The following is an 11,913-nucleotide window of genomic DNA, read 5'->3' on the forward strand; positions in this document are numbered from 1 at the left end:
CCTCACTCTTGTGTCCAAAAGCAAAGATCCATGTGTCTGCTCTTCTCTCCGTCTGGCCTTTGAACTGGGACAAATGCAATGGCGTGCTCACGTCACTGGATTCAGGCATTATGCGTGCTAGGCACATCAGCCAGAGTGCTGCATGTGGAAAGGGACCCTGTCTCCCACACTGCCAACTCATACTTACCTGCAGGGGCGATACCATGATCACGAAGGTGGTTCGCCCAGGGCGAGGCTCAGCCATTGCACTGCGTTGTGCTGACCCCTGTGAATCCCCACATGCGGGAATCTCAACTGCATAATTTGTGGTAGTGGGGGACTGCGTTCGCGCTCTCCCCTCACTCTTGTGTCCAAAAGCAAAGATCCATGTGTCTGCTCTTCTCTCCGTCTGGCCTTTGAACTGGGACAAAACGCAATGGCGTGCTCACCGTCACTGGATTCAGGCATTATGCGTGCTAGGCACCATCAGCCAGAGTGCTGCATGTGGAAAGGGGACCCTGTCTCCCACACTGCCAACTCATACTTACCTGGCAGGGGCGATACCATGATCACGAAGGTGGTTCGCCCAGGGCGAGGCTCAGCCATTGCACTGCGGTTGTGCTGACCCCTGTGATTCCCCACATGCGGGAATCTCAACTGCATAATTTGTGGTAGTGGGGACTGCGTTCGCGCTCTCCCCTCACTCTTGTGTCCAATAGCAAATGTAGCCGGAGGGGCTACTCGCTTTTCCTTTCTCTTTCGCCCCCACTTGCGCTACTGCTTTCTCTCTCTCTCGCTCTCCTGTGCTTGCTCCCGCTCCGCGCTTACAGGAGTCCACCTGTATATTGATTACAGGGCGGCGTGTACCTGTATAAAGGGAAGCCGGGTTTTCTCGTTGGATTATTTCCTCCCGAGCTTCTGGTGCGATACAGCGGTAGACGCTGGCTTGTTGGTTAAATTACTGAGGCGATCAGGTCATGTGATTGCTACAGGTAGGTCTCCCCTTCGATTTCTGATTTCTCCCTAACGTCGGCAATTAGTAGTTATATTTTTGCGGCCCGCTACAGCGCGGCTGTTTTTCTTTCCTTTGATCCAGCCGTGGTGAGGAGACGCGTGAGTGCATCCGCCGTGCAGTACAGTGCCTCCAAGTTCTGGGGTAAGCCGGTTATTTTATAGCTGCTAGTTTTGTAAATTAAAGAAGATTAAGGTTAGTTTTGCCTTTTTCTTATTTGTAGGGTTTGATTGCTGCCGTGCCCTCTCGGGACCAACCGCCTGCTTTGGTTACGTAGAGAGTCGGGCGCCTGCTCTGCTGCTGTCTTGTTTTGTTGATCTTGTTTGTTTGATTTTGTTTTGCCCTGTTTTGTTTGTGTTGTTTTGGTTATATTACGGTTAATCTGTCGGCGGCCCGGTTTTTCCTTGTAGCTTGCCTTGCCACGCCCTCTTGGACTATCGTTCGCTCCAGCTTTTTGTGGCTGGCCGGGGCGATTCTCGGCTGTATATTGGGCTGGTTATACAAACTGGTACTGCCTCTCCCCTTTCTCCCAGCTGTGGGAAGTTGTGTGAGACCGAGCAGACCAAGGACAATCGGACCCAGCACCAGCTGTGGGCTGGTTCGCCGAGCGAAAGTATTTCTAACCAGTGCTCTGTGGTGTATATCTGGGTGTGTTGTATCACAGACTTTGGTTTTCCTTTAATTGTTTCTTTTTTTGTTTTGTAGGTTGAGAGCCTGTTTGTGTCCCATGTTTTTCACCTTTTAATGTGTATGTTCTGTATTTTTATTGTAGTGGACGGAGGATCTACCAGCGGCTGTGGGACCGTAGGTGGTGGGTCGTTTTCCACGCTTCTTTTGTTGTACAGCACCAGGTGAAAAGACTGTAGTAGGTTTCCTTTGTGTGGTTGTGCTGACCCCTGTGAATTCCCCACATGCGGGAATCTCAACTGCATAATTTGTGGTAGTGGGGGACTGCGTTCGTGCTCTCCCCTCACTCTTGTGTCCAAAAGCAAAGATCCATGTGTCTGCTCTTCTCTCCGTCTGGCCTTTGAACTGGGACAAAATGCAATGGCGTGCTCACCGTCACTGGATTCAGGCATTATGCGTGCTAGGCACCATCAGCCAGAGTGCTGCATGTGGAAAGGGGACCCCTGTCTCCCACACTGCCAACTCATACTTACCTGGCAGGGGGGATACCATGATCACGAAGGTGGTTCGCCCAGGCGAGGCTCAGCCATTGCACTGCGGTTGTGCTGACCCCTGTGAATTCCCCACATGCGGGAATCTCAACTGCATAATTTGTGGTAGTGGGGACTGCGTTCGCGCTCTCCCCTCACTCTTGTGTCCAAAAGCAAAGATCCATGTGTCTGCTCTTCTCTCCGTCTGGCCTTTGAACTGGGACAAAACGCAATGGCGTGCTCACCGTCACTGGATTCAGGCATTATGCGTGCTAGGCACCATCAGCCAGAGTGCTGCATGTGGAAAGGGGACCCCTGTCTCCCACACTGCCAACTCATACTTACCTGGCAGGGGCGATACCATGATCACGAAGGTGGTTCGCCCAGGGCGAGGCTCAGCCATTGCACTGCGGTTGTGCTGACCCCTGTGAATTCCCCACATGCGGGAATCTCAACTGCATAATTTGTGGTAGTGGGGACTGCGTTCGCGCTCTCCCCTCACTCTTGTGTCCAATAGCAAATGTAGACGGAGGGGCTACTCGCTTTTCCTTTCTCTTTCGCCCCCACTTGCGCTACTGCTTTCTCTCTCTCTCGCTCTCCTGTGCTTGCTCCCGCTCCGCGCTTACAGGAGTCCACCTGTATATTGATTACAGGGCGGCGTGTACCTGTATAAAGGGAAGCCGGGTTTTCTCGTTGGATTATTTCCTCCCGAGCTTCTGGTGCGATACAGCGGTAGACGCTGGCTTGTTGGTTAAATTACTGAGGCGATCAGGTCATGTGATTGCTACAGGTAGGTCTCCCCTTCGATTTCTGATTTCTCCCTAACGTCGGCAATTAGTAGTTATATTTTTGCGGCCCGCTACAGCGCGGCTGTTTTTCTTTCCTTTGATCCAGCCGTGGTGAGGAGACGCGTGAGTGCATCCGCCGTGCAGTACAGTGCCTCCAAGTTCTGGGGTAAGCCGCTTATTTTATAGCTGCTAGTTTTGTAAATTAAAGAAGATTAAGGTTAGTTTTGCCTTTTCTTATTTGTAGGGTTTGATTGCTGCCGTGCCCTCTCGGGGACCAACCGCCTGCTTTGGTTACGTAGAGAGTCGGGCGCCTGCTCTGCTGCTGTCTTGTTTTGTTGATCTTGTTTGTTTGATTTTGTTTTGCCCTGTTTTGTTTTGTGTTGTTTTGGTTATATTACGGTTAATCTGTCGGCGGCCCGGTTTTTCATTGTAGCTTGCCTTGCCACGCCCTCTTGGACTATCGTTCGCTCCAGCTTTTTGTGGCTGGCCGGGGCGATTCTCGGCTGTATATTGGGCTGGTTATACAAACTGGTACTGCCTCTCCCCTTTCTCCCAGCTGTGGGAAGTTGTGTGAGACCGAGCAGACCAAGGACAATCGGACCCAGCACCAGCTGTGGGCTGGTTCGCCGAGCGAAAGTATTTCTAACCAGTGCTCTGTGGTGTATATCTGGGTGTGTTGTATCACAGACTTTGGTTTTCCTTTAATTGTTTCTTTTTTTGTTTTGTAGGTTGAGAGCCTGTTTGTGTCCCATGTTTTTCACCTTTTAATGTGTATGTTCTGTATTTTATTGTAGTGGACGGAGGATCTACCAGCGGCTGTGGGACCGTAGGTGGTGGGTCGTTTTCCACGCTTCTTTTGTTGTACAGCACCAGGTGAAAAGACTGTAGTAGGTTTCCTTTGTGTGGTTGTGCTGACCCCTGTGAATTCCCCACATGCGGGAATCTCAACTGCATAATTTGTGGTAGTGGGGGACTGCGTTCGCGCTCTCCCCTCACTCTTGTGTCCAAAAGCAAAGATCCATGTGTCTGCTCTTCTCTCCGTCTGGCCTTTGAACTGGGACAAAATGCAATGGCGTGCTCACCGTCACTGGATTCAGGCATTATGCGTGCTAGGCACCATCAGCCAGAGTGCTGCATGTGGAAAGGGGACCCCTGTCTCCCACACTGCCAACTCATACTTACCTGGCAGGGGGGATACCATGATCACGAAGGTGGTTCGCCCAGGGCGAGGCTCAGCCATTGCACTGCGGTTGTGCTGACCCCTGTGAATTCCCCACATGCGGGAATCTCAACTGCATAATTTGTGGTAGTGGGGACTGCGTTCGCGCTCTCCCCTCACTCTTGTGTCCAAAAGCAAAGATCCATGTGTCTGCTCTTCTCTCCGTCTGGCCTTTGAACTGGGACAAAATGCAATGGCGTGCTCACCGTCACTGGATTCAGGCATTATGCGTGCTAGGCACCATCAGCCAGAGTGCTGCATGTGGAAAGGGGACCCCTGTCTCCCACACTGCCAACTCATACTTACCTGGCAGGGGCGATACCATCATCACGAAGGTGGTTCGCCCAGGGCGAGGCTCAGCCATTGCACTGCGGTTGTCTTGACCCCTGTGAATTCCCCAAATGCGGCAATCTCAACTGCATAATTTGTGGTATTGGGGACTGCGTTCGCGCTCTCCCCTCACTCTTGTGTCCAAAAGCAAAGATCCATGTGTCTGCTCTTCTCTCTGTCTGGCCATTGAACTGGGACAAAATGCAATGGCGTGCTCACAGTCACTGGATTCAGGCATTATGCGTGCTAGGCACCATCAGCCAGAGTGCTGCATGTGGAAAGGGGACCCCTGTCTCCCACACTGCCAACTCATACTTACCTGGCAGGGGCGATACCATGATCATGAAGGTGGTTCGCCCAGGGCGAGGCTCAGCCATTGCACTGCGGTTGTGCTGACCCCTGTGAATTCCCCACATGCGGGAATCTCAACTGCATAATTTGTGGTAGTGGGGGACTGCGTTCGCGCTCTCCCCTCACTCTTGTGTCCAATAGCAAATGTAGACGGAGGGGCTACTCGCTTTTCCTTTCTCTTTCGCCCCCACTTGCGCTACTGCTTTCTCTCTCTCTCTCGCTCTCCTGTGCTTGCTCCCGCTCCGCGCTTACAGGAGCCCACCTGTATATTGATTACAGGGCGGCGTGTACCTGTATAAAGGGAAGCCGGGTTTTCTCGTTGGATTATTTCCTCCCGAGCTTCTGGTGCGATACAGCGGTAGACGCTGGCTTGTTGGTTAAATTACTGAGGCGATCAGGTCATGTGATTGCTACAGGTAGGTCTCCCCTTCGATTTCTGATTTCTCCCTAACGTCGGCAATTAGTAGTTATATTTTTGCGGCCCGCTACAGCGCGGCTGTTTTTCTTTCCTTTGATCCAGCCGTGGTGAGGAGACGCGTGAGTGCATCCGCCGTGCAGTACAGTGCCTCCAAGTTCTGGGGTAAGCCGCTTATTTTATAGCTGCTAGTTTTGTAAATTAAAGAAGATTAAGGTTAGTTTTGCCTTTTTCTTATTTGTAGGGTTTGATTGCTGCCGTGCCCTCTCGGGGACCAACCGCCTGCTTTGGTTACGTAGAGAGTCGGGCGCCTGCTCTGCTGCTGTCTTGTTTTGTTGATCTTGTTTGTTTGATTTTGTTTTGCCCTCTTTTGTTTTGTGTTGTTTTGGTTATATTACGGTTAATCTGTCGGCGGCCCGGTTTTTCCTTGTAGCTTGCCTTGCCACGCCCTCTTGGACTATCGTGCGCTCCAGCTTTTTGTGGCTGGCCGGGGCGATTCTCGGCTGTATATTGGGCTGGTTATACAAACTGGTACTGCCTCTCCCCTTTCTCCCAGCTGTGGGAAGTTGTGTGAGACCGAGCAGACCAAGGACAATCGGACCCAGCACCAGCTGTGGGCTGGTTCGCCGAGCGAAAGTATTTCTAACCAGTGCTCTGTGGTGTATATCTGGGTGTGTTGTATCACAGACTTTGGTTTTCCTTTAATTGTTTCTTTTTTTTGTTTTGTAGGTTGAGAGCCTGTTTGTGTCCCATGTTTTTCACCTTTTAATGTGTATGTTCTGTATTTTTATTGTAGTGGACGGAGGATCTACCAGCGGCTGTGGACCGTAGGTGGTGGGTCGTTTTCCACGCTTCTTTTGTTGTACAGCACCAGGTGAAAAGACTGTAGTAGGTTTCCTTTGTGTGGTTGTGCTGACCCCTGTGAATTCCCCACATGCGGGAATCTCAACTGCATAATTTGTGGTAGTGGGGGACTGCGTTCGTGCTCTCCCCTCACTCTTGTGTCCAAAAGCAAAGATCCATGTGTCTGCTCTTCTCTCCGTCTGGCCTTTGAACTGGGACAAAATGCAATGGCGTGCTCACCGTCACTGGATTCAGGCATTATGCGTGCTAGGCACCATCAGCCAGAGTGCTGCATGTGGAAAGGGGACCCCTGTCTCCCACACTGCCAACTCATACTTACCTGGCAGGGGGGATACCATGATCACGAAGGTGGTTCGCCCAGGGCGAGGCTCAGCCATTGCACTGCGGTTGTGCTGACCCCTGTGAATTCCCCACATGCGGGAATCTCAACTGCATAATTTGTGGTAGTGGGGGACTGCGTTCGCGCTCTCCTCTCACTCTTGTGTCCAAAAGCAAAGATCCATGTGTCTGCTCTTCTCTCTGTCTGGCCATTGAACTGGGACAAAATGCAATGGCGTGCTCACCGTCACTGGATTTAGGCATTATGCGTGTTAGGCACCATCAGCCAGAGTGCTGCATGTGGAAAGGGGACCCCTGTCTCCCACACTGCCAACTCATACTTACCTGGCAGGGGCGATACCATGATCACGAAGGTGGTTCGCCCAGGGCGAGGCTCAGCCATTGCACTGCGGTTGTGCTGACCCCTGTGAATTCCCCACATGCGGGAATCTCAACTGCATAATTTGTGGTAGTGGGGGACTGCGTTCGCGCTCTCCCCTCACTCTTGTGTCCAAAAGCAAATGTAGCCGGAGGGGCTACTCGCTTTTCCTTTCTCTTTCGCCCCCACTTGCGCTACTGCTTTCTCTCTCTCTCGCTCTCCTGTGCTTGCTCCCGCTGCGCGCTTACAGGAGCCCACCTGTATATTGATTACAGGGCGGCGTGTACCTGTATAAAGGGAAGCCGGGTTTTCTCGTTGGATTATTTCCTCCCGAGCTTCTGGTGCGATACAGCGGTAGACGCTGGCTTGTTGGTTAAATTACTGAGGCGATCAGGTCATGTGATTGCTACAGGTAGGTCTCCCCTTCGATTTCTGATTTCTCCCTAACGTCGGCAATTAGTAGTTATATTTCTGCGGCCCGCTACAGCGCGGCTGTTTTTCTTTCCTTTGCTCCAGCCGTGGTGAGGAGACGCGTGAGTGCATCCGCCGTGCAGTACAGCGCCTCCAAGTTCTGGGGTAAGCCGCTTATTTTATAGCTGCTAGTTTTGTAAATTAAAGAAGATTAAGGTTAGTTTTGCCTTTTTCTTATTTGTAGGGTTTGATTGCTGCCGTGCCCTCTCGGGGACCAACCGCCTGCTTTGGTTACGTAGAGAGTCGGGCGCCTGCTCTGCTGCTGTCTTGTTTTGTTGATCTTGTTTGTTTGATTTTGTTTTGCCCTGTTTTGTTTTGTGTTGTTTTGGTTATATTACGGTTAATCTGTCGGCGGCCCGGTTTTTCCTTGTAGCTTGCCTTGCCACGCCCTCTTGGACTATCGTTTGCTCCAGCTTTTTGTGGCTGGCCGGGGCGATTCTCGGCTGTATATTGGGCTGGTTATACAAACTGGTACTGCCTCTCCCCTTTCTCCCAGCTGTGGGAAGTTGTGTGAGACCGAGCAGACCAAGGACAATCGGACCCAGCACCAGCTGTGGGCTGGTTCGCCGAGCGAAAGTATTTCTAACCAGTGCTCTGTGGTGTATATCTGGGTGTGTTGTATCACAGACTTTGGTTTTCCTTTAATTGTTTCTTTTTTTTGTTTTGTAGGTTGAGAGCCTGTTTGTGTCCCATGTTTTTCACCTTTTAATGTGTATGTTCTGTATTTTTATTGTAGTGGACGGAGGATCTACCAGCGGCTGTGGGACCGTAGGTGGTGGGTCGTTTTCCACGCTTCTTTTGTTGTACAGCACCAGGTGAAAAGACTGTAGTAGGTTTCCTTTGTGTGGTTTTGTTTTGGTCCACCACTGCTGGTAATCCCCGGTTGTATATATATTCTTTCTTGTAAACTGGGACGCTGTTTTAGATATTCAGTGTGTTGTTGTTTTTTTCATGTTATATAATAAATTCAATTGTGTCCATATTTGAACCGGCCTCACCGTGCATCCCTGAACCTGTGCGAACGTAATTGTCCTAACTACATTTTATTTTTCTTTCAGTTTGTATTTCCTGGGGGCTAGCCTTTCCCCCCAGGTGGCGTTGTCAATATTTTTCTCCATTCTTGTAGAACCCCGCCGACCACTTGGTCACACAAAGATCCATGTGTCTGCTCTTCTCTCTGTCTGGCCATTGAACTGGGACAAAATGCAATGCCGTGCTCACCGTCACTGGATTCAGGCATTATGCGTGTTAGGCACCATCAGCCAGAGTGCTGCATGTGGAAAGGGGACCCCTGTCTCCCACACTGCCAACTCACACAGACCCACCATGATGACATCGGCTGCTAATATGACAGGTTCCAGGAGGAACGCTGTGCGATTTGAGATGCAAGGCAATTGCAAAATGGATCGGCTACAGTTTAGTAGGATAATCATCCAGAAAGAGTTGGGATTCTCGCTGACGCAGATTGACTGTATCTTTGGCTTGTCAGGAAAGAGAAGTTACGAGGTGATTTTTGCCACTAGTACTTTCTATGAATCATGTCTGAATAAGTTTAATAGACTCAAACAAACTAGGCTTCAGCTGGAGAATATCAGAATGACACCGTTATCAGGCAGAGAACCCAAAGCCGTGACAGTGATTATGCACTTGGAATATGTAAGAATGTAAGACGTTAAGACCTGGTTGTCTTTTAAATGTATGGTGAAGAGAGGTTTGGACTTAAAAGACGAAGACGGAATTAGAACTGGAGCATACCGTTTCTACGTTCACTTGCATAGAGATGAGAACTCTGGTGATTTGATCCATCTGCCTCCAATTATTCAATTAGGGGCAATCAGAGGATATGTTTTTTACCCGGGGCAACCAAAAACATGCCGCAAATGTGGCGGCAACGACCATTTAGCCGTAGAGTGTGAAAATGTGGTCTGTAGGAACTGTAACAGTGAAGAGCACATCACAAGTGAATGTCCTTTCCCGCGGAAATGTAATCTATGTGGGGGTGAAGGACATACCTTTAGGGCATGCCCCCAATCCTACGCCAATAAAGTGAAAAGACCTCACCAACAGCATTTAGAGGAGATACCAAGCCAATTGGCGGAAGTCTGCCAGCTGTTGAAGATGTAATTAACAATCAAGTCAACGAGCTCCAGCAGGAAGAGGTTGAGGATCAAACGACTTACAGCTGGGGTGGGGAACGAGCTGAAGTGCCCCCCCCCCAAGTGATCACACATGTGGACTTAACGACGGAGGAGAAGGAAGTACCTCAAATAGAAAAGGATCCTAAGATACAGGAGGCGATTCAGGAGGAGATGGCCGTGCTCTCAGGTACTGATACCATTTCAGAGCCGTCGACATCACAAGAGTGCAGAGACCTGCTTGATTACATGTTTTCTGATATTTCAACGATGCAATCAAACCAAACTGTAGCCGGATGGGCTACTCGCCTTTCTTTTCTCTCTCTCGCTCGCTCGCTCTACTGCTCTCGCTCTCTCCTGCGCTCGCTCTCACTGCACAACTAGGTTAATTGGGAACCCACCTGCATATTGATTGCAGGCTGGCATCAGGTATAAAGCTAAGCCGGTGCTTCTCTGGATTATTCCTCCCATGCATTCAGCGCAAAGCAGCAGTAAATGCTGGTACTCTGCGATGGACTGATCAGCAAGAGTAGATCATATGACAGCCACAGGTATGCTCTTGCTTAACCTCAGATTCCCTCCCAGTATTGGAATGTACAGTAATAGTTTTTGCGGCCTGTTGTAGCGCGGCAGTTTGTTTTAGTCCGGCGTTGCGGAGAGAGGTGCTCGTGTGATCCCCACCAGCGAGAGTGTAGCGCCTCCGGTCCTGGGGTAAGCCGTTAAAACTATGTTTATTAGCATTAACAGCTACCACAGGCTAAGGTTACATTTATCTGTTTTAGGGTTTGATCGCTGCCTTCACCTCCGTGGCAACTCGCACAGCCTTAATTGAAGAATCAAGACGCCTGCCTAGCCGTTGTTGTGAGGGCTCCTCCTCAGTGGAGCCTGCCGTCTTGTCTTGTCTGGTCTTGTTTTGTCTTGTCTATTATTATTATTTTTATTTTTTTTTTTATTCTGTTTTATCTTCTTGTGAGACTGGTTTTATTAAGTAGGCCTACCATTTCCTGGTTCGCCTGGTTTTATTTTATTTTATCTCTGGACTGTTGCGTGTGCCCACGCTTCTGTGATCGGGCTGAAGCAATCCTTTGCCCAAGTGTTGTGCCGGGAATTTTAAATTGCCTCCGTTGCCGGTCTCAGCCTGTGGGGAGCCAGACCGGCTTGCGATTGAGGCTTGGACAATTACTACCAGCACGATTGGTAGTTTGACCCGTGGGGCATAAGCCTTCGTGTGTGTGTGTGTGTGCGCATGTACGATTTCTTTTATTAAAGTGTGTTTTAGTTTTTTATGATCTGTAGCGAGCCAGACGCTCAGTGTCCTTTTATTCCTTTAACGTATTTTTCTGTTTTATTTCAGTGAACGGAGGACGTGCCAGTGGCCCTGGGACCTCAGGTGGTGGGTCGTTTTCACACTTTCTGTTGTACAGCACTGGGTGGGCTGCAGTGATTCCTTTTTTTTTTTTTTTTTTTTTTTTTTTTGTGTGTGTGATTTTCTTTTGGGTCCACGGCTGCTGGTAAGTCCAAGTTCCATCATTATTTTATTGTACTTTTAGGACACTGTCAACAAAGACGCTACATTTTGTTCTTCTAATATTTTATCCTTTATTTCTTTTACTATAAATAAAACTGTTTTAATATTGGAGCCAACCTGCCTCAGTGTGCATCCTTGAATCTGTGCGGCCTCTTTTATTCCTTTTTATCTATTTTTCTTAAACGTATATTTCCTGGGGGTGAAATTCCCCTAGGTGGCGTTGTCATTTTATTATTTCTTTTATAACCCTGCCGACCACTTGGTCACAAAACCATCACCCTAGAAGAGGGAGGTTTTTCATTACCAGCTTGTGACATTGAAGATAACACAACTACTTTTCCTGAATTGTCGCCACAAGTAAACGTAAGTGTAGCGCTGACATCACAAAAACGACAGATAAACACTTCAACAGAGTCTTCTACAGGGAACTTGGATTCGGAAAGTCAGGACCAAATAGACTCTTTGCCAATAACCGCACTTGAAGAACAAAACCTGATATCTACACAGGGAGTTGTTCAGGAAAGTCGGCAGGAAAGTAATGATGTGAGCGCTCCGATTGCAATATGGCTCCCACGAAAGAAGAAAAAGAAGGTAAAACCATAGCAAGAGATTTTATTAATAAAAGTCAGAGTGTAAAGATTCCCTCCATTTAGTGTTAAACTCTTTTCATGTATCGACGATCAATACAAGAGGGTTGAATGATGCAGTGAAGTGTCAATCTGTCTTTAATGTATTACATGAAACAGGTGGGGACATTTGTCTTCTTCAAGAATGTGCCCTTCCCTTTATGGACAATTACACGAAGTTTGCAAAACCATGGACATATGTCCATGGTTTTGCAAACTTGGACATATTGGACAAGTTGCAACTGCAACTTCGTGCAATTGCAAACTTCGTGTAATTGTATGGCCAATCCTTTTGGTCAGGGGATAACCAAAATCGGATGTCTGGTGTGGGTTTTTTGATT

At 49.0% G+C, this 11,913-nt stretch overlaps 4 long non-coding RNA genes and 12 other non-coding genes across 19 annotated transcripts; all 16 read left to right on the forward strand.

Moving 5' to 3' along the window:
- The first annotated feature begins 179 nt into the window (after positions 1–179).
- On the forward strand, positions 180–340 carry LOC112843009 (U1 spliceosomal RNA). Its single transcript, XR_003215099.1, has one exon. It is a non-coding gene; the product is annotated as a U1 spliceosomal RNA (small nuclear RNA).
- Positions 341–519: 179 nt separating this feature from the next.
- On the forward strand, positions 520–680 carry LOC112842998 (U1 spliceosomal RNA). Its single transcript, XR_003215088.1, has one exon. It is a non-coding gene; the product is annotated as a U1 spliceosomal RNA (small nuclear RNA).
- Positions 681–707: 27 nt separating this feature from the next.
- LOC112842876 (uncharacterized) lies at positions 708–1,241 on the forward strand. The gene is made up of 3 exons (XR_003214910.1): positions 708–971; positions 1,076–1,135; positions 1,215–1,241. It is a non-coding gene; the product is annotated as an uncharacterized LOC112842876 (long non-coding RNA).
- A 550-nt stretch (positions 1,242–1,791) lies between these two features.
- LOC112843017 (U1 spliceosomal RNA) lies at positions 1,792–1,963 on the forward strand. Its single transcript, XR_003215106.1, has one exon. It is a non-coding gene; the product is annotated as a U1 spliceosomal RNA (small nuclear RNA).
- Positions 1,964–2,143: 180 nt separating this feature from the next.
- Positions 2,144–2,304, forward strand: LOC112843008 (U1 spliceosomal RNA). Its single transcript, XR_003215098.1, has one exon. It is a non-coding gene; the product is annotated as a U1 spliceosomal RNA (small nuclear RNA).
- A 181-nt stretch (positions 2,305–2,485) lies between these two features.
- On the forward strand, positions 2,486–2,647 carry LOC112842997 (U1 spliceosomal RNA). Its single transcript, XR_003215087.1, has one exon. It is a non-coding gene; the product is annotated as a U1 spliceosomal RNA (small nuclear RNA).
- LOC112842873 (uncharacterized) lies at positions 2,629–4,189 on the forward strand. The gene is made up of 2 exons (XR_003214904.1): positions 2,629–3,607; positions 3,731–4,189. It is a non-coding gene; the product is annotated as an uncharacterized LOC112842873 (long non-coding RNA).
- Positions 3,759–3,930, forward strand: LOC112843012 (U1 spliceosomal RNA). Its single transcript, XR_003215101.1, has one exon. It is a non-coding gene; the product is annotated as a U1 spliceosomal RNA (small nuclear RNA).
- On the forward strand, positions 4,111–4,272 carry LOC112843002 (U1 spliceosomal RNA). The gene has a single exon (XR_003215092.1). It is a non-coding gene; the product is annotated as a U1 spliceosomal RNA (small nuclear RNA).
- Positions 4,273–4,453: 181 nt separating this feature from the next.
- On the forward strand, positions 4,454–4,615 carry LOC112843007 (U1 spliceosomal RNA). The gene has a single exon (XR_003215097.1). It is a non-coding gene; the product is annotated as a U1 spliceosomal RNA (small nuclear RNA).
- Positions 4,616–4,796: 181 nt separating this feature from the next.
- Positions 4,797–4,960, forward strand: LOC112843028 (U1 spliceosomal RNA). The gene has a single exon (XR_003215116.1). It is a non-coding gene; the product is annotated as a U1 spliceosomal RNA (small nuclear RNA).
- Positions 4,961–6,074: 1,114 nt separating this feature from the next.
- Positions 6,075–6,246, forward strand: LOC112843018 (U1 spliceosomal RNA). The gene has a single exon (XR_003215107.1). It is a non-coding gene; the product is annotated as a U1 spliceosomal RNA (small nuclear RNA).
- A 180-nt stretch (positions 6,247–6,426) lies between these two features.
- On the forward strand, positions 6,427–6,590 carry LOC112843001 (U1 spliceosomal RNA). Its single transcript, XR_003215091.1, has one exon. It is a non-coding gene; the product is annotated as a U1 spliceosomal RNA (small nuclear RNA).
- Positions 6,591–6,649: 59 nt separating this feature from the next.
- Positions 6,650–8,787, forward strand: LOC112842869 (uncharacterized). Of its 3 annotated transcripts, none has more exons than XR_003214892.1 (3): positions 6,650–7,224; positions 7,300–7,388; positions 7,468–8,787. It is a non-coding gene; the product is annotated as an uncharacterized LOC112842869 (long non-coding RNA). The 3 variants fall into 3 exon arrangements; XR_003214891.1 differs by lacking the exon at positions 6,650–7,224 and having other exon boundaries at positions 7,232–7,388; positions 7,468–7,894; positions 8,020–8,787; XR_003214890.1 differs by lacking the exon at positions 6,650–7,224 and having other exon boundaries at positions 7,232–7,388; positions 7,468–7,859; positions 7,953–8,787.
- On the forward strand, positions 6,771–6,934 carry LOC112842990 (U1 spliceosomal RNA). The gene has a single exon (XR_003215080.1). It is a non-coding gene; the product is annotated as a U1 spliceosomal RNA (small nuclear RNA).
- Positions 8,788–8,795: 8 nt separating the features above from the next.
- On the forward strand, positions 8,796–11,057 carry LOC109198572 (uncharacterized). Of its 2 annotated transcripts, XR_003214907.1 has the most exons (3): positions 8,796–9,969; positions 10,044–10,129; positions 10,201–11,057. It is a non-coding gene; the product is annotated as an uncharacterized LOC109198572 (long non-coding RNA). The 2 variants fall into 2 exon arrangements; XR_003214906.1 differs by having other exon boundaries at positions 8,796–10,129.
- Positions 11,058–11,913: the final 856 nt, after the last annotated feature.

Source organism: Oreochromis niloticus, linkage group LG18 (assembly GCF_001858045.2).
Source record: "Oreochromis niloticus isolate F11D_XX linkage group LG18, O_niloticus_UMD_NMBU, whole genome shotgun sequence".
Taxonomy (NCBI): Eukaryota; Metazoa; Chordata; class Actinopteri; order Cichliformes; family Cichlidae; genus Oreochromis; species Oreochromis niloticus.